Source organism: Rattus rattus, chromosome 7, assembly GCF_011064425.1.
Source record: "Rattus rattus isolate New Zealand chromosome 7, Rrattus_CSIRO_v1, whole genome shotgun sequence".
In the NCBI taxonomy this organism is placed as follows: domain Eukaryota; kingdom Metazoa; phylum Chordata; class Mammalia; order Rodentia; family Muridae; genus Rattus; species Rattus rattus.
Genome location: NC_046160.1, coordinates 75,235,664 through 75,258,837, shown reverse-complemented (window position 1 = coordinate 75,258,837; position 23,174 = coordinate 75,235,664).

Here is a 23,174-nt window from a genome sequence, read left to right as displayed (position 1 = left end):
AAAACTACAGCTAGAAAAGGTAAAAATGGTGATTGATTTAAATATTAAAGGTATGTGTAGCCACTTCATTTTTGTTTCTGATTGGTTTTAAATATATGAATATTCTCTACATGCCTTGGTTATGGACTATTGGCTTTTAAGTTATTGGATATGGTTTAAAAAAAATGTAACATTGGTAACAGAAAGTTGACATAAAACTGGTAAATTTGGATGGAGTCATTCTAGACAACATGTGGCATGAGCCAATCTAGGGAAACAGGTCTAAATTGGGATGATCCCTAGAAACCAGGCTTCTATAAGATTTTAAGGCAATGTCTCTTTGTTGAGGTATTGGAGACCGCACCATCATGTGTTCATATGTAGGAATTGGCAGTCAAACCTTGTAAATGAAGGATAGACTCGGTGTTTTGGAGACTGGATTTTGGGATGATGAGGCTGATCTCGAGTAAGAGGCTGCTCAGTGTGAGAGGGAGAGATATGAAGATTGTGGCACCCGAGAAGCGGCCTATGCAAAAGTGGTTAAGATGCTTGAAAACAATCAATTGTTCATAGCACCTGAAAAGGTTCAAATGGGCCAAATGGGAGAATATTTAGGAACTAAAATCACTCCTCATAGTATTTCCCCTCAAAAAATTGAATTACGAAAAGACCATTTAAAAACATTAAATGATTTTCAAAAATTACTAGGAAGCATAAATTGGATTCGACCCTATATTAAAATGCCCAATGTAGATTTACAACCACTTTATGAGATCCTGAAAGGGGATTCTCAGCTTACTTCACCCCGTGTTTTTTTTTTTCTTTTTTTTTTTTTTTTTTTTTTTTTTTTTAACCAAGGAAGCACGATTATCCTTGAGGAAAGTAGAAGAAAAGATTAGAAAAGGCAATGCTAAGAAGGTACAAGGAAAAGGAAGATCTCCTTTTGTGTATACTAAGAACCTTTCGTCAGCCTACAGGAGTGCTATAGCAACAAGGTCCACTTCTTTGGATTTATCCCCATATTTCTCCAAATAAGACCCTTGAATATTATCCTTCTGCACAGCTTGCTGTGTTAGGCGTTAAATCTTGTATTCAGCATTTTGGTATTTTACCCAAGAAAATTATTATACCATATACAACAGCTCAAATAGAAACATTGTGTGCCTTGATAGATGATTGGGCCATATTACGCTGTAGTTTTGATGGAGAGTTTGACAATCATTATCCTAATTTTTTTTACTGAACATCCAGTGATCTTTCCGAAGATCACTGCCTCAGAGCCTTTGTCTGGAGCGTTAGATATTTATACAGATGGCTCCAAAACAGGTGTAGGTGCCTATATGGTTGATTCTCAAGAACCAGTATTAATTCAATACAGTTCAGGCACCCCCCAAATTACAGAATGTAAAATTGTATTGGAAGTTTTCAAAAGATTTCATGATTCTTTTAATTTAATTTCTGACTCTGCTTATGTAGTTAATGTGGTGCGCTCACTTGAAATTGCATGGCCAATTCGGTCGACTAGTACTGTATGTCAAATTCTTTTAGAATTACAAAATTTGATTTGGGCCAGAAAAAATAAATTTTTTATACAACATATTCGAGCCCATACTAATTTGCCTGGTCCCATGACCAGTAATAACGCCCTGGTGGATGCTAGTACTCGTAGAGAGTTTATTTTTCATACTGCTCTGGTTGATCTCGCTAGAGAATTTCATCAAAAGTTTCATGTACCTGCCTTTACTCTTCAACAAAAATTTAAAATCTCTAGAGCTGTAGCTCGTGATGTGGTGTTACGTTGCCAAAATTGTGTTCAATTTCACCACCCTCCTCATGTGGGGATAAACCCTAGTGGTCTGATCCCGTTAAAACTTTGGCAGATGGATGTCACACACATATCTCAATTTGGAAATTTAAAATATGCTCATGTTTCTGTTGATACCTGTTCTGGTATTATACACGCTACTCTGATGACTGGTGAAAAGGCTCGTAATGCCATTAGCCATTGCTTAGAGGCATGGGCAGCCTGGGGAAAGCCTGATAGTCTCAAGACAGACAACGGGCCTGCCTACACTGCAAAGTCCTTTCAGGCATTTTGCCAGACAATACAGGTCGGTCATACTACAGGCTTACCATACAATTCCCAAGGTCAAGGAATTGTGGAAAGAGTACATCGTACCTTAAAAGAGCTTATACAAAAACAAAAAGGGGGAATTGCCAGCAGCCGAACACCAAAAGAACAACTTTCTTTAGCTCTTTTTACTCTAAATTTCTTAATTCTGGATGCATGGCCACTCTGCTGTGGATTGCCATGCTACTACTACACCTACAATGCAGAAGTAAAGTGGAAGGATGTCTTAACTGATGAATGGCGTGGCCCAGATCCTGTGATTTCGAGATCTAGGGGAGCGATTTGTGTTTTTCCACAGAATCAAGAAAATCCAATTTGGGTACCTGAGCGTTTGACTCGAAAATTGCCTTCTGCTCTTCCTGAAGATGAGACTACGAACTCTACTATTACTACTGGGAATGGTAATACAGGTTAATTTGCTCACCCTGTGGGCTATTGCCAGATCCTGGCCAGTACCCATGTCAGTTCATAGCAATTCTACTGTTTTGAGAATAAGACTGGCAAGCATAATCTCTGGCCTTGGTTTCAATGGGTGCTGTCCAATGAGCAAGGGTCATATACATCCCTGACCCCCTTTGCTAGGTTGATGGGAGAGAACTTCGTGCTGTATAATGTTTCAGCTACCAGAAAAAGGTGATACCAGGTTGATCAATATTCAATACAATAACTTCTTGGTAAATAATAATGCCACTAGTACTTCAGTATGTGCTAGATCACCTTTTTTCTGATAAGCACTAATGTAAGCAGTGGTGCTTTAAATTGTAATAGCTCTGATGTAGTCTGCTATTTAGCTGAATGCTGGGATGGCACCAATGACACCGCAGTGATGGTTAAGATTCCCTCCTTTGTGCCAATCCCAGTGGAGGCAAACCCAGATAGCTTTCCTATTCTTAATTTGCTGAGAGCCAAAAGAGATTTTGGAATTACGGCAGCCATAATTTCAGCCATTGTGCTGTCTGCTGCCGCAGCTACCACAGCTGCAATTGCTATGACCAATCAAATACAGACGGCTGAGACTGTCAATCAGATTGTATAAAGAACTGCAGTGGCGCTAGAGATACAAGAAGAATTTAATACCCATTTGTCATCTGGCCTTCTATTAGCCAATCAAAGGATAGATTTAGTTCAAGAACAAATTGAAGCACTGTATCATATGACACAGCTGTCTTGTGTTTCCTCCCTTAGAGGTTTATGCATTATTCCTTTGCGAGCTAACTTTTCTCAGAATTTTCAACAGAGCAAAGAAATCTCGAATTATCTGAAAGGAAACTGGTCCATGAAAGCAGAGCAACTATCAAGACAATTGCTGATGCAGATTGCTGTCCTCAACAGCACTAGGCTGGACCCCATCACAGTTGAAGACTTTACCTCATGGATTACCAATGCTTTCTCCCTTTTTAAGGAGTGGGCGGGCATGTTTGTCCCGGGAGCTATTGTCCTCCTGGGATGCGGAGTAGGTCTCTGGCTTATTGGCCGATTAAAAAGAGAACATGCCAGACACAAAGTGGTTGTTTACCAGGCTATGACCACCATTAAAAAGGGTGCTTCTCCCAACATATGGCTGGCCTCTTTGAAAGATCAAGAGTTCGCCCTAGATCATTTTTGTCACAGTCATGTGGAGTCATTGTATCCAGGGACGGGCAACTTTCCTCAAGCTCGGACCAACCCAAGACACGGGGCCCGGTGGCGATAGGGTAACTCTATGACGGGTAAGGCCGAGTTTGGATGAGAACGACCTAAGACAGGAGCAATGACAAGATTGACGTGACACCCAGATCTAGACCAGTCATTTTATTAAACAAAAAAGGGGGAGATGTAGAGAGCGGCGCGGCAAAACAAAGATGGCGCCGACATCCAGCTTTGCCTGGATATAAACGACTTACTGCGCATGTGCAGGCTTGTTCCATTGCTAGGGCTCCCTCTAGTGGTGAACAGCGGTACTGCACATGTGCGGTTTATGCACCAGGTGTCAGTTGACGGTTAATATGCTAATGAGGTGATTCATTCTCCGCCTTTCACTGGAGGACAAGTAGTGGGGTGATCCAAGCCCCACCAATATCTGAGAGATAATTAGCATACTGTTGTCTATATAAGCCGAGCGATTTTGCTGCTCGGGGTCCCTGTTCAAGAGAGCTGTAACACTAAGAAGAGCTGTAACACTAAGAAGAGCTGTAACACAGTAAAGGCTTGTTCGCAGAAGAATCCTGTTGCCGTGCGTCGTTCTTGCTGGCGGGACATTGGGCGCGCGACAATATGAGGCTTAATGAGGCCACGAGCCAGGAGATTAACATTCAGAACTCTTTGCAGCCTTAAAGTATGAAAGCATGTTAGCATAGCTATGGAGGGACAGACTATATCCTAACATAAATTAAGTAGCTACTTAATCGTATATGACCAATGTGGCTATCCCAGGAATGCAGGGATGTTTGGGATTAGTATGGTCATTGGGATCCTTGAACAAAGTAGTACTCAGAATACAGTCCAGGGAGAAGCCTTTTGTTTCTACTCTGTTCTGTATGCAGGAAGATTCATATGTTAAATTAGGAACAAATCCTTGATCTTAATCTGACATTAAAAATTGTGACAAAAATATGCTCTGATTATTTTTAATAAGAAAATAATAAAGCCAGAATTACAACACTTACTCACTCCTTTTGCTTTGTGTATTCTAAATACTCTTCTTCCAATATAAACAAAGTGAGTTTATGGGAGGGTTACAAAGGTGGAAGGGAAGGGGGAATTGTATAATTATAATATCAAAAAGAAATCATTTTTAAAAATCCCAAGGAAATTCAATGCTCTGAGCTGTCTTATTTTAAGCAGCAGAACAAGTCATTCTTTGAAAAAGGAAGTGATTGATTAAAATAACAGAGACATTTAATTTGAGTCCAGAACATCCACAGACCTTTCCTGAGCCACCCTGTACTTCCTGCTTTCAAATTAAAGAATTACCATCACTAAACAAACAAATAAATAAATAGACAGGTAGATAGATAGATAGATAGATAGATAGATAGATAGATAGATAGATAGATAGAGATCATTGCTATAAAGTCCAATATAGGAATGTAAGAGAAAAACTTGGAAAATTAGAAAATCCCTTTTATAGGTCTTTTTTTTGGTCCCAGTAATTCTCTCAACTAGTAAAACCCTTTTCATTCTAGACAGAATACTAGTCAAGACTGCAGATCTTAAGGAGTTTAATATTCAAGTAAGGCAAAACATACTAATGAAATTCCACAGTGGAATGGTAATACTGTGAAACAGTAATGTTCTATCCTGCTGGAGGAAAATGTCTTAGGAGAATGACAGAAGTCTGAACAATTGCGCCCTATTGACTAATGTGTGGTTTATATCTGCAGGCTGGCATGGTAATTGGAGGAACACTGAACGCTCTTCCTAGAAAGGATACTCTGCTCCTGAGTGTTGTAGATATGCAAACAGAGCAGAGCACTAGAAAATGTTTGAGAGCAGGGTGTGCTATATTTCTTGAGGACGAGGAAAGAGTAGGGTAATGATATTTTTTTTAAAAAAGGAGTTGTGGAATCTCAAACTATGGTCATAATTTATTGGGTATAATAAAGATGTTGAAAGACTTACAGCACAAAGCTAACATCTCACAATTGGGTTCCATAATGTCACTGCTGTCATACTGGGGAGACTGAGGATATGACTCTTGGGGACAAGGGCATAAAATAATAAATTTTTCAATGAATTAAACATAGACAGTTCATTTGTATAAATTCAAATTTCTGGGTGAGATTATTTTAGATGATTAATTAGATATTAAACTAATGACTAGTGTCATTTTAACTGAGTGTATATGGTCATTGACTTACATTGAAGTTGAGGAACCTATGACATAGGAAGAGAGTTTAAAAGGGAAAGCATGTAAATGTGGATATATCTGCCATATATTATGTATTGATTTATGCATTGGTTTATAGTTATGACAGTCTTGTGTGGTCTCTGGACCTGTTTCCTGTCCTTTAGCTGCTGTCTCTTTGAGACGCCTCATCGGTACAGTGAAAATTAGTTGGCCCCTATGCCCTTTGACTTCCAGTTAGATTCAGACAATGTGAGACACTGAAATAATATCCAAAGGCAGAATAAAATGATAGGGCCCTTCATTTTTATGTTCTAATGTTTCCTTACATCGGTGTGTTTCATAAATATCAGATGATAAATGCTTACTAATGTTAGCTCTTTCTGCTCAGCTCCTGACTCTCTCCAGCTCCAGCTACCTCTTGCTTCTCTCATAACTCACTGCTAAGGTTAGAAAAAATAAACCTTCTGATTTACTGTCTAGACCCTGTGGTCTGCCCACATCCACCTCTGTCCTTTACAGTAGTTTGCAAGTAAACCCTTCTGGAGTGATGCTGCATTGACTATTGTATCTGTTTGCCTTTAGTGCCTTGTACAAAATAATCTAAATCAAGAATGAGTCTTATCATTATTGATTTTAAGGGAAGATATAGTTTAGAATCCACAAATTAAAAGACACAAAAGACCAATCTAAGGACTTTTTAAATAAAACTTCCTGCTAAAAAAAGAAAAAGCAAAAAACAAACAATATATAATTTCAATAATTAAAATTGAGATGAGCACTTAACTCAATTAAATATCCAAATAAGTTAGCCTCATTTCCAAAAGACATATTTTCAAAGTGTTTCATTGCAGTACCATCTTTGACCCTCTAATTGATATATTTTCAAGAACTGTCTAGATCGGAATCAAGAAAGCAAAAGCCTTTGAATTGTTTTAGAGTTTGAGATTCAACTATATACAAAAGGAACACATATCAAAGATGAGGATCCATAATTTAATTTAAAAAAGAATGCGTAATGATGGCAGGTGTGACTGCAGATGGGCTTAAGTGACCCATGATTTACGGTCAAGCAGCAGTTACTCAGTACAGTCCTCGGTTCACCAGATTGCAGCAGACAGTGGAAAGAAAAAATGAATTAAGTGTCAATAAAGACCATTGTAAATGGGTTAAACTTCCGAATCAGTAGTTATTATTATAGAATGTGATGTTAACTGGTGATATTCTATTAGTTTCATAACTTTTTGGGGGGAGTTTATTTTTCACATTCTTCTTCTTTCTTTTTTTTTGGAAGGCAACAGGGAAGGGCCTTTTCTGTCAACAGAAGCACTCACAGGTTCTTTAGTCATTTCAGGCTCTGGCCCAGAGTCACTTGACTGGCACATCAGGCATGTTCCCATTATTTGGCACAGGCACTGGGTAGTTGCAGGATGTGGCCTGGATCATGCCAGCACACTTGGTGTGGGGGCTAACCATATGCATAACAATAATCTTGGCCATGTTGGTCTTGGAGGTGATAAGGGCAGAGAGCATTTATCTCAAGCATCTGTTTCTCTTAAAAAATAGCATAAAAATCTAATTTATTTTAAGAATCATTTTAAGAACTATATTACTAGATTTAAGTCAAATATTAGTATTTCAACTTATGTGTCAAGGCTTCAGAAGCTGAGGGGTCTTTATATTCAAGATCTTTTTCCTCCCATTGGGCACGACGTGTTCACCTGACAACTGACTTTTAATCACTATCAGAATCATGATCTTGAAGATGCAATATTATTCCAGCTTCCATGATTGATAAATATAAATAACAACATTATTTAGCCTTAGTTGTCATGAAAATAAATGAAAATATGCAACTAAAGATATCTGTAACCTTGTGTTTTTCCATTCATCCCAAAATAACAACTCTGAGACTTGTTTTATATATAAATAAATACTTAGGCCAGTACGTTTGACTCTGTGCTTTACTAGCTTAAATCTCAAAAGTCAAATTAATTCTTTCCTAAGTGTGCCACATGGCTGCTGGTTAACTGAACAATTGCACAACACATGTGCACACATATGTCCATGGACACATTTACACATACATAACTGAATTCAGATTGGTTTGGATTTGTATTTCATAGAGCAGAAATGATTTTTACATTACCTTACCACATGAAATTTCCATTCACTATTGAATTTTTCTAGAATACTCTCATTCTTCAGAGCTGTTGTGAAAGGCAAAATGCTGACAAAGCTGCCAAGTCTTCAGCAAAGTTCTGACTTTATGTGAAGTTATTTTCGTCACACATAAAGACTATTCAGTTCTTGATATACCATTTGTAGAAGACCTTGTGGTGTACAAAATAGTGAGAGGCCTGGAAGTATTTATTGTGAAATGCATGTGTATCAGAAGTTAGGTACACAATGCTTTCTCTCCACTGGTATTCATACACAGAGCAAGAAAGAAGGAGGTAGAACATGGAAAGTTTGCTCTGCACCATTCTCTCTGCTGTTGTTCCCATCTTCCCTACCCAGGCCATGGACAGCAGCTCCAGGCATCCAGAGAATAGTTTTCATTCAGCCTTGGTTAACAATTTCTGTCATCTGGCTTCAGTTCCCGTGGCCTCTTCAGGGTAGGGCCCCACAGTTTCTGTTTTATGATTCTGCACCTAGCTTTCAGTCGTGATTATTTAATACATTTTAAAATTCACTTCTTTGATATTTTAAAATGTGTGGTTTGGGCTTCTGAAGACTGGAACTCTCGGCTGCAAGAGTAATTGGCTGATGCACAGGTCCTTGCTGTTTTCAGATAGGTGCTTCAGCGACTGAGACATGGGACAGGAGCCTAATGACTAAAGCCTGAAGAGATGACATCACCATTGAGGCAAACTACAGCTTAGAATAGGTAAACAATTGAAGGCAAGAAGTAAGATATTTGATCACAAAAGATTAATAGAGAATATTTGATGGGAATAGCCAGATTTTATATTTATATTTATATTTATAATCTGAGAATTTTCAAATATAACCTATCACTGAACTCAAAATGGTTTCAGACAGCAAAGTGCATTACCAATTATCTACTTTAATTTATAGTATTGCGACTTTTTAAATTTTTTACATTATTTATTTTAAGTAACTTTAAAATTAAAGCCACTTTATTCATATTCTTCCCCTTCACCAAGTCTTTCCAGATCCTCTTCCCTTAAAGACCTTCCTAAATTTTTCCTTTCTCAATAAACAAACAAAAATCCAACACAAAAATCCCACAAACTAAGAAAACAAAATAAAACACCACCTTAAAGAAAAACAAAACACTAACCAAATAAAAGCACTTTGAAAAGAAATACAAAACAAACAAAATAAAACAACATCAAAACAAACATACAAACAAACAAAAAAACTTGTGGAGCCCAATATGTATTGATTGACTACTAGTGAACGTGAAGCCTGCTCTGGACTGGGTGACACTTTGTCTTTCCCCTGGAGACAACTGATTTTCCCAGTCCCAGTAGGTATTAATTGCAGTTTAATTGTTAATCTTTAGCCGAGTGGCTAGGTTTTCATTCATTCATTTATTAAATATAAAAAATATTAAAAGAGAAGAAAAACTATCACATGGAACTTGGACAAGACAATTGAACAGAGGGACAAGAGCACAAGAGAAGGAACAAGAGTTAGAGACCCCCCACACACACACACCCAGGAATCAAATAAACACAAATTGGACAGAATATGGATTTGAAGGAGGTAGGAAGAGGTAAAGATCTGGAGTTAGCCTATAATTTTCCCTGACCAGAGAGGTCTCTTTACTACTTTGCTTTTTTTTTTCTAGAAAATTTAGAACAAATATGAAGATAATTATCGGGGCCTTCACACTTTGAAGATTGAATGGTGTTATAAATTTAGAATACTGACTCATTAGAGGTAGTTTGAGTTTGCCCAGTGATATGGAAGTCTTAAGAATATGAACGGAGATCCTTTGGCTTTTCATGCCTATCACTTCCAAAGGTCAATAATAGTAAAGGTGATTTTTTTGCAAATGGAAACACCATTGTGGATGGAAATCAGTGAAAGTTAATTAAGCTTTAACCAACTGGAAAGAGTAATTGCATCAATATTTGAAGCTCCCAATTTTTAAATTAGCTATACAGCAGTAGGTTGCTAGTATATATAAATATATAATAATATATAATATATAATATGTAATATGTAATGTGTAATGTGTAATGTGTAATATGTAATATGTAATATATAATGATATATAATACATAATACATAATACATAATATAATATATAATATAATATACAATATATAATATACAATATATAATATATAATATACAATATACAATATACAATATACAATATACAATATATAATATATAATATATAATATATAATATATAATATATATGTATATCTCACAGAGATACAGTCTACTCAGAACTTTAAAATTATTGCAAAGAAAAATTTAGCCATATCCAAGTCAAAGGGAGGGCTAAAGTGCAAATAACTTTTTTCCATTTTGTGTTTTATTTATTTTTTTAACAGTTAATGTTTTATTGGATATTTCATGTATTTATATTTCAAGTGTTATCCCCTATCCCAGTTCCCCCTCTCCCCTCTCTCTCCTTCTGTTTCTATGAGGATGCTTCCCCTTCCACTCACCCACTCCCATCTCAACAGTATGGCATTCCCCTGAACCGAGAAAATGAGCCTTCACAGGACTCAGGGATTCCCCTCCTATTAATAACTTTGAGAAAGATATGAGACCACCGAAATAGAAGTGATAGCTAAATATTTCAAAGTACATTTACAAGGTTTATAATTCTTTGAGGATAAAATTAACAAAACATATTCTCAATATTTATTTGTCCCTCACTATACCTATAAAGTAAGAAGCACATCCCTCACACTACAATCTTAATATTTGTTCTTCAATAATGTTTCACCTATAATTCTTTAGACTTTGCCTGACTCATGCTGGATTGTGACCTAAATAAGCAAAAGTTTCTTTGTACATTGAGAACAACTTATTTTTACACAACATCTGCCACATTCTAGACACTATTCTAATAGGCTTATGCACTACTTAATTATTAAAAACGATGACTTAATGAAATTCTTAGGCAAATGGATGTAATTAGAAGATATGCTGAGGAAGGTAACCCAGTTACAAAAGAACACATATGGTATGCACCCACTGATATGTGGATATTAGCCCCAAAATTTGGAATACCCAAGATACAATTCACAGACTACATGAAGCTCAAGAAGAAGGAAGACCAAAGTGTTGATGCTTCAGTCCTTCTTAGAAGGGTGAACAAAATACTCACGAGAAGAAATACAGAGGTAAAGTGTGGAGCAGAGACCGAAGGAAAGGCCATCCAGAGACTGTGCCATCTGGGGATCCATCCCATACACAGTCACCAAACCCAGACACTGTTGCAGATGCCAAGATGTGCTTGCTGACAGGAACTTGATATAGCTGTCTCCTGAGAGGCTTTGCCAGAGCCTGACAGATGCAGAGACTGATGCTCACAACCAACCATTGGACTGAGCACGGGGTCCCCGGTGGAGGAGTCAGAGAATGGACTGAAGGAGCCGAAGGGTTTTTCAATCCATAGAACAACAACAATATCAACCAACCAGACCCCCCCCCCAGCTCCTAGGGACTAAACCACCAACCAAAGAGTAACATGGAGCAATCGATGGCTCCAGCTACATATGTAGCAGAGCATGGCCTTGTTGGCCATCAATGGGAAGAGAGTTCCTTAGTCCTGGGAAGGGATGATGCTTCAGTGTAGGGGAATGCCAGGGTGGGGAGGCAGGAGCGGGTGAGTTGGGAGCACCCTCATAGAAGCAGTGGGAGGGAAGATGGGATTTGGGGTTTCTAGAGGAGAAATCAGGAAATGGGATATCATTTGAAATGTAAATAAATAAAAATTTGATAAAACATAAGCTTGTATTTGTTAACCACAAAGCCATTTCTTCAAATGGTATAAAAGAAAGGATTGCTGACATTACCCTGAGTTGTTTGACCCATCGAGGAACTGAAGGTAGATGGAGCAGCTGAGTTCCCAGGAATTTTCTTAGGTAATGCACTAGCTCTTCTGATCATGGTTTTATGGCCTCCCCCAGTATTTGTAACTGTATAGATATAATACCTGGTTCACTGCAGTACACTTACTTTGATTGAACTGAAAATAAGAACAGTATTACCTGATTAATGTTTGTAAATTCTGAATCCAAAATTGACAGTTTTGGAAACATAGCATGGAGAAAGTTTCTCTCTTTCAATCCTATTACAGAATTAGACAGGATGAAGTTTTCTTTATCTTAAAAATATTGATATTCTTCTTCACATTTATAAAGTTCTTTCCCTGGTAGGTAGTTTTTCAAGCTGCTTGACACAGAGTAAAGACAAGTACAGTAATATTAATTTGTTTCAAATGTATCATCATTCAAATATGCTCAAAATTATGTGTCCCCTCAAAATCATTTAAACTACAAAGATAGCAGATTATTATATAATAAATTCAATTATACATTTCTTTGTTTACTAAGATTACCTTCTTTCTACATCTATTCAGAGAAATATGTAATTTTTGTTCTGAAGTCTATTAATATGTTGTATTATGTTTATCAATCTGCATGTGTGTAAATTGTCTTACATCCTTGAGAGACAATGAACTTGATTGGGTATATGATCTTTTTATAGATTCCATTTTGTATTTCAATAAGAAGTTTTCACATTTATGTTCATCAAGGAAAATGATCTACAGTTTTCTGTTCTTTTCAAACTTAATATATCACATATCAATGAAAAACTTTATTCGTTAGTATGGCAGTGCAATATGATAAAACTTTTCTTACATTTTAAGAGCCAGGAAGTTCTGCTGGTCCTCATAGCCAAGGCAACGTAACAGCTTGGTGTCAGTTGCGTCTTAAGACTACTATCCTACTGTGTACACAGCCTGCTTCTCTCACATGTCTTTATAAGAACACTCTAACAAACTTTCTTACTTGCCTTGGGCTTCTCATGTAGTCAACCTGTACAACCTAAGCCGATACATCACCTTAATCTTAAATTATGTAGTCTTCCATGCTCCTGACTAAAGAGTCATGCACATGTATTTGTATGTATTTTATGATAGTGATTTGATGAAAACAGCAAATATAGGTCATAAGCAGCCTTAAAATTGAAGATCCATCATAAATATTGAATAGAACGTACAGATATTGTTTTGATGGGTAATGGTGTTTGGAACACCATTTATTATCTTGGTGAGATGGGATCAGTTGAATAATAACTTAGTAATTTATAAAATTCCATTTAATACTCCTGCTAAAAAAATCCCTTATCCTTCCCTATGTGATGTGTTCTGTTCTTTTCAATAAAAGATACAACATCTCCGCCCCCACTTAGGGACAGATATTCTTTCTCTCACACACGGACAGACACAGGAATAGATGATTTAGACTCACACAACAAGAAAACAGGGAGAGCAAAGTACTGGACTAATGCTTGGTCTAATGACTCTAAGGGTAAATTGTTATTTTATTCTGTCTTTAGTGTGACATGTGACACTGACGTGTTACTGTAACTCTAAGAACCTTATTAACTTGTTCAAACTGATATATATATCTTCACCTCAATAAAAATAGCTTGTTACACAGTTTTTCATGGACAATCTTAAAGTACTTGACTCTTAAAACACACACACACACACACACACACACACACAACTTGCCTAAAAGATTATATATACTTTAAACATGCAACATTAGAAGTTTCCATTAAGATGTTATAACATTTGCCTGTCATAAATCCTTCCACAACATGATTTGTTGTTCTTCCTATGGGATTGCAAACCCCTTCAGATCCTTCAGTCTTTTCTCTAACTCATCCATTGTGGTCCTCTTGGTCAGTTCAATAGTAAGCTGCAAGCATCCTCATTTGTATCAGTAGGGCTCTGGCAGAACCTCTCAGGAGACACCCATATTTCGCTCCTGTCAGCAAGCACTTCTTGGTATCAGCAATAGTGACTGGGTTTGGTAGCTGCATATGGGCTGGATCCCCAAGTGTGAGAGTCTCTGAAAGACCTATTCTTCAGTCCCTGCTCCACTCTCTGACACTGTATTTCCTCCCATTAGTATTTTGTTCTTGCTTCTAAGAAGGAATGAAACATCAATATTTTGGTCTTCCTTCTTTTGAGCTTCATATGATCTGTGAATTTTACTGAGGTATCCCAAGATTTTGGGTTAATATCCACTTATCAATGAGTGCATACCATACGTTTTCTTTTGTGACCGAGTCACTTCCATCAGGATGGTATTTTAGAGTTCTATTCATTTGCCTAAGAATTACATGAGGTCATTGTTTTTTTTTTTTTTTATTATTATTATTAACTTGAGTATTTCTTATATACATTTCGAGTGTTATTCCCTTTCCTGGTTTCCGGGCAAACATCCCCCTCCCCCCTACCCTTCCTTATGGGTGTTCCCCTCCCAACCCTCCCCCCTTGCTGCCCTCTCCCCAACAGTCTAGTTCACTAGGGGTTCAGTCTTAGCAGGACCCAGGGCTTCCCCTTCCACTGGTGCTCTTACTAGGATATTCATTGCAACCTACGAGGTCAGAGTCCAGGGTCAGTCCATGTATAGTCTTTGGGTAGTGGCTTAGTCCCTGGAAGCTCTGGTTGGTTGGCATTGCTGTACATATGGGGTCACGAGCTCCTTCAAGCTCTTCCAGTTCTTTCTCTGATTCCTTCAACGGGGGTCCTATTCTCAGTTCAGTGGTTTGCTGCTGACATTCGCCTCTGTATTTGCTGTATTCTGGCTGTGTCTCTCATGAGCGATCTGCACTCACATTTTGATCATCCATCTTGAGTTTCATTTGTTCTAGGCATCTAGGGTAACTCAAGCATTTGGGCTAATAGCCACTTATCAATGAGTACATACCATGTATGTCTTTCTGTGATTGGGTTAGCTCACTCAGGATGATATTTTCTCCAGTTCCAACCATTTGCCTACGAATTTCATAAAGTCATTGTTTTTGATAGCTGAGTAATATTCCATTGTGTAGATGTACCACATTTTCTGTATCCATTCCTCTGTTGAAGGGCATCTGGGTTCTTTCCAGCTTCTGGCTATTATAAATAAGGCTGCGATGAACATAGTTGAGCACGTGTCTGTTTTATATGTTGGGGCATCTTTTGGGTATATGCCCAGGAGAGGTATAGCTGGATCCTCAGGCAGTTCAATGTCCAATTTTCTGAGGAACCTCCAGACTGATTTCCAGAATGGTTGTACCAGTCTGCAACCCCACCAACAATGGAGGAGTGTTCCCCTTTCTCCACATCCTCGCCAGCATTTGCTGTCACCTGAGTTTTTGATCTTAGCCATTCTCACTGGTGTGAGGTGAAATCTCAGGGTTGTTTTGATTTGCATTTCCCTTATGACTAACGATGTTGAACATTTCTTTAGGTGTTTCTCAGCCATTCGGCATTCCTCAGCTGTGAATTCTCTGTTTAGCTCTGAACCCCATTTTTTAATAGGGTTATTTGTCTCCTTGCTGTCTAACTTCTTCAGTTCTTTGTATATTTTGGATATAAGCCCTCTATCTGTTGTAGGATTGGTAAAGATCTTTTTCCCAATCTGTTGGTTGCCGCTTTTGTCCTAACCACAGTGTCCTTTGCCTTACAGAAGCTTTGCAGTTTTATGAGATCCCATTTGTCGATTCTTGATCTTAGAGCATAAGCCATTGGTGTTTTGTTCAGGAAATTTTTTCCAGTGCCCATGTGTTCCAGATGCTTCCCCTAGTTTTTCTTCTATTAGTTTGAGTGTGTCTGGTTTGATGTGGAGGTCCTTGATCCACTTGGACTTAAGCTTTGTACAGGGTGATAAGCATGGATCGATCTGCATTCTTCTACATGTTGACCTCCAGTTGAACCAGCACCATTTGCTGAAAATGCTATCTTTTTCCATTGGATGGATTTGGCTCCTTTGTCAAAAAAAATCAAGTGACCATAGGTGTGTGGATTCATTTCTGGGTCTTCAATTCTGTTCCATTGGTCTATCTGTCTGTCTCTGTACCAATACCATGCAGTTTTTTATCACTATTGCTCTGTAATACTGCTTGAGTTCAGGGATAGTGATTCCCCTGAAGTCCTTTTTTATTGTTGAGGATAGTTTTAGCTATCCTGGGTTTTTTGTTATTCCAGATGAATTTGCAAATTGTTCTGTCTAACTCTTTGAAGAATTGGATTGGTATTTTGATGGGGATTGCATTGAATCTGTAGATCGCTTTTGGTAAAATGGCCATTTTTACTATATTAATCCTGCCAATCCATGAGCATGGGAGATCTTTCCACCTTCTGAGGTCTTCTTCAATTTCTTTCTTCAGTGTCTTGAAGTTCTTATTGTACAGATCTTTTACTTGCTTGGTTAAAGTCACACCGAGGTATTTTATATTATTTGGGTCTATTATGAAGGGTGTCGTTTCCCTAATTTCTTTCTCGGCTTGTTTCTCTTTTGTGTAGAGGAAGGCTACTGATTTATTTGAGTTAATTTTATACCCAGCCACTTTGCTGAAGTTGTTTATCAGCTTTAGTAGTTCTCTGGTGGAACTTTTGGCATCACTTAAATATACTATCATATCATCTGCAAATAGTGATATTTTGACTTCTTCTTTTTCGATCTGTATCCCTTGATCTCCTTTTTGTTGTCTGATTGCTCTGGCTAGAACTTCAAGAACTATATTGAATAAGTAGGGAGAGAGGGGCAGCCTTGTCTAGTCCCTGATTTTAGTGGGATTGCTTCAAGTTTCTCTCCATTTAGTTTAATGTTAGCAACTGGTTTGCTGTATATGGCTTTTTACTATGTTTAGGTATGGGCCTTGTATTCCTATTCTTTCCAGGACTTTTATCATGAAGGGGTGTTGAATTTTGTCAAATGCTTTCTCAGCATCTAATGAAATGATCATGTGGTTTTGTTCTTTCAGTTTGTTTATATAATGGATCACGTTGATGGTTTTCCGTATATTAAACCATCCCTGCATGCCTGGGATGAAGCCTACTTGATCATGGTGGATGATTGTTTTGATGTGCTCTTGGATTCGGTTTGCCAGAATTTTGTTGAGTATTTTTGCGTCAATGTTCATAAGGGAAATTGGTCTGAAGTTCTCTTTCTTTGTTGGGTCTTTGTGTGGTTTAGGTATAAGAGTAATTGTGGCTTCATAGAAGGAATTCGGTAGTGCTCCATCTGTTTCAATTTTGTGGAATAGTTTGGATAATATTGGTATGAGGTCTTCTATGAAGGTATGATAGAATTCTGCACTAAACCCGTCTGGACCTGGGCTCTTTTTGGTTGGGAGACCTTTAATGACTGCTTCTATTTCCTTAGGAGTTATGGGGTTGTTTAACTGGTTTATCTGTTCCTGATTTAACTTCGGTACCTGGTATCTGTCTAGGAAATTATCCATTTCCTGCAGATTTTCAAGTTTTGTTGAATATAGGCTTTTATAGTAAGATCTAATGATTTTTTGAATTTCCTCTGAATCTGTAGTTATGTCTCCTTTTCATTTCTGATTTTGTTAATTTGGACACACTCTCTGTGTCCTCTCGTTAGTCTGGCTAGGGTTTATCTATCTTGTTGATTTTCTCAAAGAACCAACTTTTGGTTCTGTTGATTCTTTCTATGGTCCTTTTTGTTTCTACTTGGTTGATTTCAGCTCTGAGTTTGATTATTTCCTGCCTTCTACTCCTCCTGGGTGTATTTGCTTCTTTTTGTTCTAGAGCTTTTAGGTGTGCTGTCAAGCTGCTGACATATGCTCTTTCCTGTTTCTTTCTGCAGGCACTCAGCGCTATGAGTTTTCCTCTTAGCACAGCTTTCATTGTGTCCCATAAGTTTGGGTATGTTGTACCTTCATTTTCATTAAATTCTAAAAAGTTTTTAATTTCTTTCTTTATTTCTTCCTTGACCAGGTTATCATTGAGTAGAGCATTGTTCAGTTTCCACGTATATGTGGGCATTCTTCCCTTATTGTTATTGAAGACCAGCTTTAGGCCGTGGTGGTCCGATAGCACGCATGGGATTATTTCTATCTTTCTGTATCTGTTGAGGCCTGTTTTTTGACCAATTATATGGTCAATTTTGGAGAAAGTACCATGAGGAGCTGAGAAGAAGGTATATCCTTTTGCTTTAGGGTAGAACGTTCTATAAATATCCATTAAGTCCATTTGGCTCATGACTTCTCTTAGTCTGTCTACGCTCTGTTTAATTTCTGTTTCCATGATCTGTCCATTGATGAGAGGGGGTGTTGAAATCTCCTACTATTATTGTGTGAGGTGCAATGTGTGTTTTGAGCTTTAGTAAGGTTTCTTTTTACGTATGTAGGTGCCCTTGTATTTGGGGCATAGATATTTAGGATTGAGAGTTCATCTTGGTGGATTTTTCCTTTGATGAATATAAAGTGTCCTTCCTTATCTTTTTTGATGACTTTTAGTTGAAATTGATTTTATTTGATATTAGAATGGCTACTCCAGCTTGCTTCTTCAGACCATTTGCTTGAAAGTTGTTTCCCAGCCTTTCACTCTGAGGTAGTGTCTGTCTTTGTCTCTGAGGTGTGTTTCCTGTAGGCAGCAGAATGCAGGGTCCTCGTATGATCCAGTTTGTTAATCTATGTCTTTTTTATTGGGGAGTTGAGGCCATTGATGTTGAGAGATATTAAGGAATAGTGATTATTGCTTCCTGTTATATTCATATTTGGATGTGAGGTTGTGTTTGTGTGCTTTTCTTCTCTTTGTTTTGTTGCCAAGACGATTAGTTTCTTGCCTCTTCTTGGGTATAGCTTGCCTCCTTATGTTGGGCTTTACCATTTATTATCCTTTGTAGTGCTGGATTTGTAGAAAGATATTGTGTAAATTTGGTTTTGTCATGGAATATCTTGGTTTCTCCATCTATGTTAATTGAGAGTTTTGCAGGATACAGTAGCCTGGGCTGGCATTTGTGTTCTCTTAGGGTCTGTATGACATCAGTCCAGGATCTTCTGGCCTTCATAGTTTCTGGCGAGAAGTCTGGTGTGATTCTGATAGGTCTGCCTTTATATGTTACTTGACCTTTTTTCCTTACTGCTTTTTAATATTCTTTTCTTTTATTTTGAGCGTTTAGTGTTTTGACTATTATGTGACGGAGGTGTTTCTTTTCTGGTCCAATCTATTTGGAGTTCTGTAGGCTTCTTGTATGCCTATGGGTATCTCTTTTTTTAGGTTAGGAAGTTTTCTTCTATGATTTTGTTGAAGATATTTACTGGTCCTTTTGAGCTGGGAGTCTTCACTCTCTTCTATACCTATTATCCTTAGGTTTGATCTTCTCATTGAGTCCTGGATTTCCTGTATGTTTTGGACCAGTAGCTTTTTCCGCTTTTACATTATCTTTGACAGTTGAGTCAATGATTTCTATGGAATCTTCTGCTCCTGAGATTCTCTTCCATCCATCTTGTATTCTGTTGGTGAAGCTTGTATCTACAGCTCCTTGTCTCTTATTTTGGTTTTCTATATCCAGGGTTATTTCCATGTGTTCTTTCTTGATTGCTTCTATTTCCATTTTTAATTCCTTCAACTGTTTGTTTGTGTTTTCCTGGAATTCTTTCAGGGATTTTTTATGATTCCTCTCTGTAGGCTTCTACTTGTTCTCTAAGGAGTTCTTCACGCCTTTCTTGAAGTCCTCCAGCATCATGATCAAATCTGATTTTGAAACTAGATCTTGCTTTTCTGGTGTGTTTGGATATTCCATGTTTGTTTTGGTGGGAGAATTGGGCTCCGATGATGCCATGTAGTCTTGGTTTCTGTTGCTTGTGTTCCTGCGCTTGCCTCTCGCCATCAGATTATCTCTAGTGTTACTTTGTTCTGCTAATTCTGACAGTGGCTAGACTGTCCTATAAGCCTGTGTGTCAGGAGTGCTGTAGACCTGTTTTACTGTTTTCTTTTCAGCCAGTTATGGGGACAGAGGTTCTGCTTTTGTGTGTGTAGTTTGTCCCTCTACAGGTCTTCAGCTGTTCCTGTGGGCCTGTGTCTTGAGTTCACCAGGCAGGTCACTTGCAGCAGAAAAGTTGGTCTTACCTGTGGTCCCGAGGCTCAAGTTGCTCAAAAAGTGCTGCCCACGGGCTCTCTGAGGTGGCAGCAACCGGGAAGATCTGCGCTGCCTCTTCTGGGAGCCTCTGGCACCAGGGTTCCAGATGGCCTCCCGTGTTTTCCTCTGGAATCAGCAATGTGTGTAGAGAGCAGTCTCTTCTGGTTTCGCAGGCGTGTCTGCCTCTCTGAAGGTTTAGCTCTCCTTCCCACGGGATTTGGGTGCAGAGAACTGTTTATCCGGTCTGTTTCCTTCAGGTTCCGGCGGTGTCTCAGGCAGGGCTCCTGCCTCACCTGGGCCCTCTCCCACGGGAGCCCAGAGGCCTTATACAGTTTCCTCTTGGGCCAGGGATGTGGGCAGGGGTGGGCAGTGTTGGTGGTCTCTTCTGCTCTGCAGCCTCAGGAGTGCCCACCTGACCAGGCGGTAAGGTGTCTCTCCCACAGGTTCTGGGAGCAGAGAGCTGCTGCGGCCCGGTACCCCAGGGTGTGGGACTTCCGCTAAGCACAGGGCGTGCTTGGTCCTAGAGGGATTCTGCCTCTGTTGTCCCGGGATTCCACCCGCAAGTCACTTGCAGCAGATAAGTTAGTCTTACCTTTGGTCCCGAGGCTCAAGTTCGCTCGGGGGTTCTGCCCACGGGCTCTCCATGGGTGGCAGCGACCAGGAAGATCTCGCCGCCTCTTCCGGGAGCCTCAAAGGCACCAGGGTTCCAGATGGCCTCCGTGTTTTCCTCTGGAATCAGCAATGTGTGTAGAGAGCAGTCTCTTCTGGTTTCGCAGGCGTGTCTGCCTCTCTGAAGGTTTAGCTCTCCTTCCCACGGGATTTGGGTGCAGAGAACTGTTTATCCGGTCTGTTTCCTTCAGGTTCCGGCGGTGTCTCAGGCAGGGCTCCTGCCTCACCTGGGCCCTCTCCCACGGGAGCCCAGAGGCCTTATACAGTTTCCTCTTGGGCCAGGGATGTGGGCAGGGGTGGGCAGTGTTGGTGGTCTCTTCCGCTCTGCAGCCTCAGGAGTGCCCACCTGACCAGGCGGTCAGGTATCTCTCCCATGGGTTCTGGGAGCAGAGAGCTGCTGCGGGCCGGGATCCGCGGGTGTGGGACTTCCGGTAAACACAGGGCGTGCCTGGTCCTAGAGGGATTCTGCCTCTGTTGTCCCGATTCCACCTGGCAAGTCACTTGCAGCAGATAAGTTAGTCTTACCTTTGGTCCCGAGGCTCAAGTTCGCTCGCGGGGTTCTGCCCACGGGCTCCCGAGGTCATTGTTTTTAATAGGTGAGTACTACACCATTGTGCAAATGTACCACACCTTCTGTATGCATTACTATGTTGAAGAGCATCTGGGTTCTTTTCAGCTTCTGGCTATTATAAATAAGGCTGCTATGAACATAGTCGAGTATATGTCCTTGTTATATGTTGGAGCATTTTTTCGGTGCATGCCCAGGAGTGGTATAGCTTTGTAGTACTATGTCCATTTTTCTGAAAAAAACTGCCAGACTGATTTCCAGTGCGGTTGTACCAGCTAGCAATCCCACAACAACAGAGGAGTGCTCCTAGTTCTCCACATCTTTGTCAGCATCTGCTGTCACCTGAGTCTTTCATCTTAGCCATCTGACTGGTGTGAGGTGGAATCTCAGGTTGTTTTGATTTGCATTTTCCTTATGGTTAAAGATGTTGAACATTTCCTTAGGTGTTTCCCAGCCATTCAATATTCCTCCATTGAGAATTCTTTGGTGAGCTCTGTACCCAAATTTTTAATAGTATTATTTGTCTCTCTGAAAGCTATTTCTTGAGTTATTTGTGTATATTAGCTATTAGCCTTCTATCAGATGTAGGATTGGTAAAAATCTTTTCCCAATATGTTGGTTGCTGTTTCGCCATATTGACAGTGTCCTTTGCCTTACAGAAGCTTTGCAATTTTATGAGGTCCCATTTATCATTTCTTGATCTTAGAGCATAAGCCATTGGTGTTCTATTCAGGAAAATTTTCCTTGTGCCTAAGTGTTCAAGGCTCTTCCCCACTTTCTCTTCTCATACTTTCAGTGCATCTGGTTTTATGTGGTGGTCTTTGATACACTTGGAATTGAACTGTGTACAAGTAGATAACAGTGTGTCAATTTGCATTCTTCAACATGCTGTCCTCCATTTGAACCAGCACAATTTGTTGAAAATGCTCCCATTTTTCTATTGGATAGCTTTAACTCTTTTGTAAAGCATAAAGTGACCATAGCTGTGTGAGTTCATTTCTGGGTCTTCAATTCGATTCCATTGATCTACCTGCCAGTTTCTGTAGCAATATCATGCATTTTCTTTTGTTTGGTTTTCGTTTTTTTCAAACATTTTATTTGTAGTTTCTTGTTTTTCCTTTTTTAGTTCGATAATCTTTATGTATAACAATTGCTTTGTAATAGAGTTGGAGGTCAGAGATCTTGATTCTCCAAGAATTCCTTTTATTGTTGAGAAGAGCTTTTGATATCCTAGGTTTTTTTACTTTTCCAAATGAATTTGCAAATTTCTCTTTCTAATTCTATGAAGACTTGAGTTACAATATTGATGGGTATTGCATTGAATCTGTATATTGCTTTTGGCACATTGGCCATTTTTTTCTATATTAATCCTGCCAATTCATGAGCATAGGAGATCTTTCCATCTTTTGAGTTGTTCTTTGATTTCTTTCTTCAGAGACTTGAACTTCTTGTCATAAAGATCTTTCCCTTGCTTGGCTAGAGTCATGCAAAGATATTTTATATTAGCCTATATTTATTCTATTGTGAATGGTGTCATTTCCCTAATTTCATTCTCAGTCTGTTTATCCCTTGAGTAGAGGAAAGATATTGATTTGTTTGAGTTAAATTTATATCCAGCCACTTTGTTGAAGTTGTTTATCAGCTGTAGGAGTTCTCTGGTGGTATTTTGGGGATCACTCAAGTATATTATCATATCATCTGCAAGTAGTGATATTTTGACTTCTTCCTTTCCAATCATATCCCTTTGTGGTCTAACTGCTCTGGCTAGGACTTCATGTACTGTATTGAATAGGTAGGGAGAAAGTGGGCAGCCTTGTTTAGACCGTGATTGTAGCGGGATTGCTTCAACTTTCTCTCCATTTAGTTTGATGTTGACTACTGG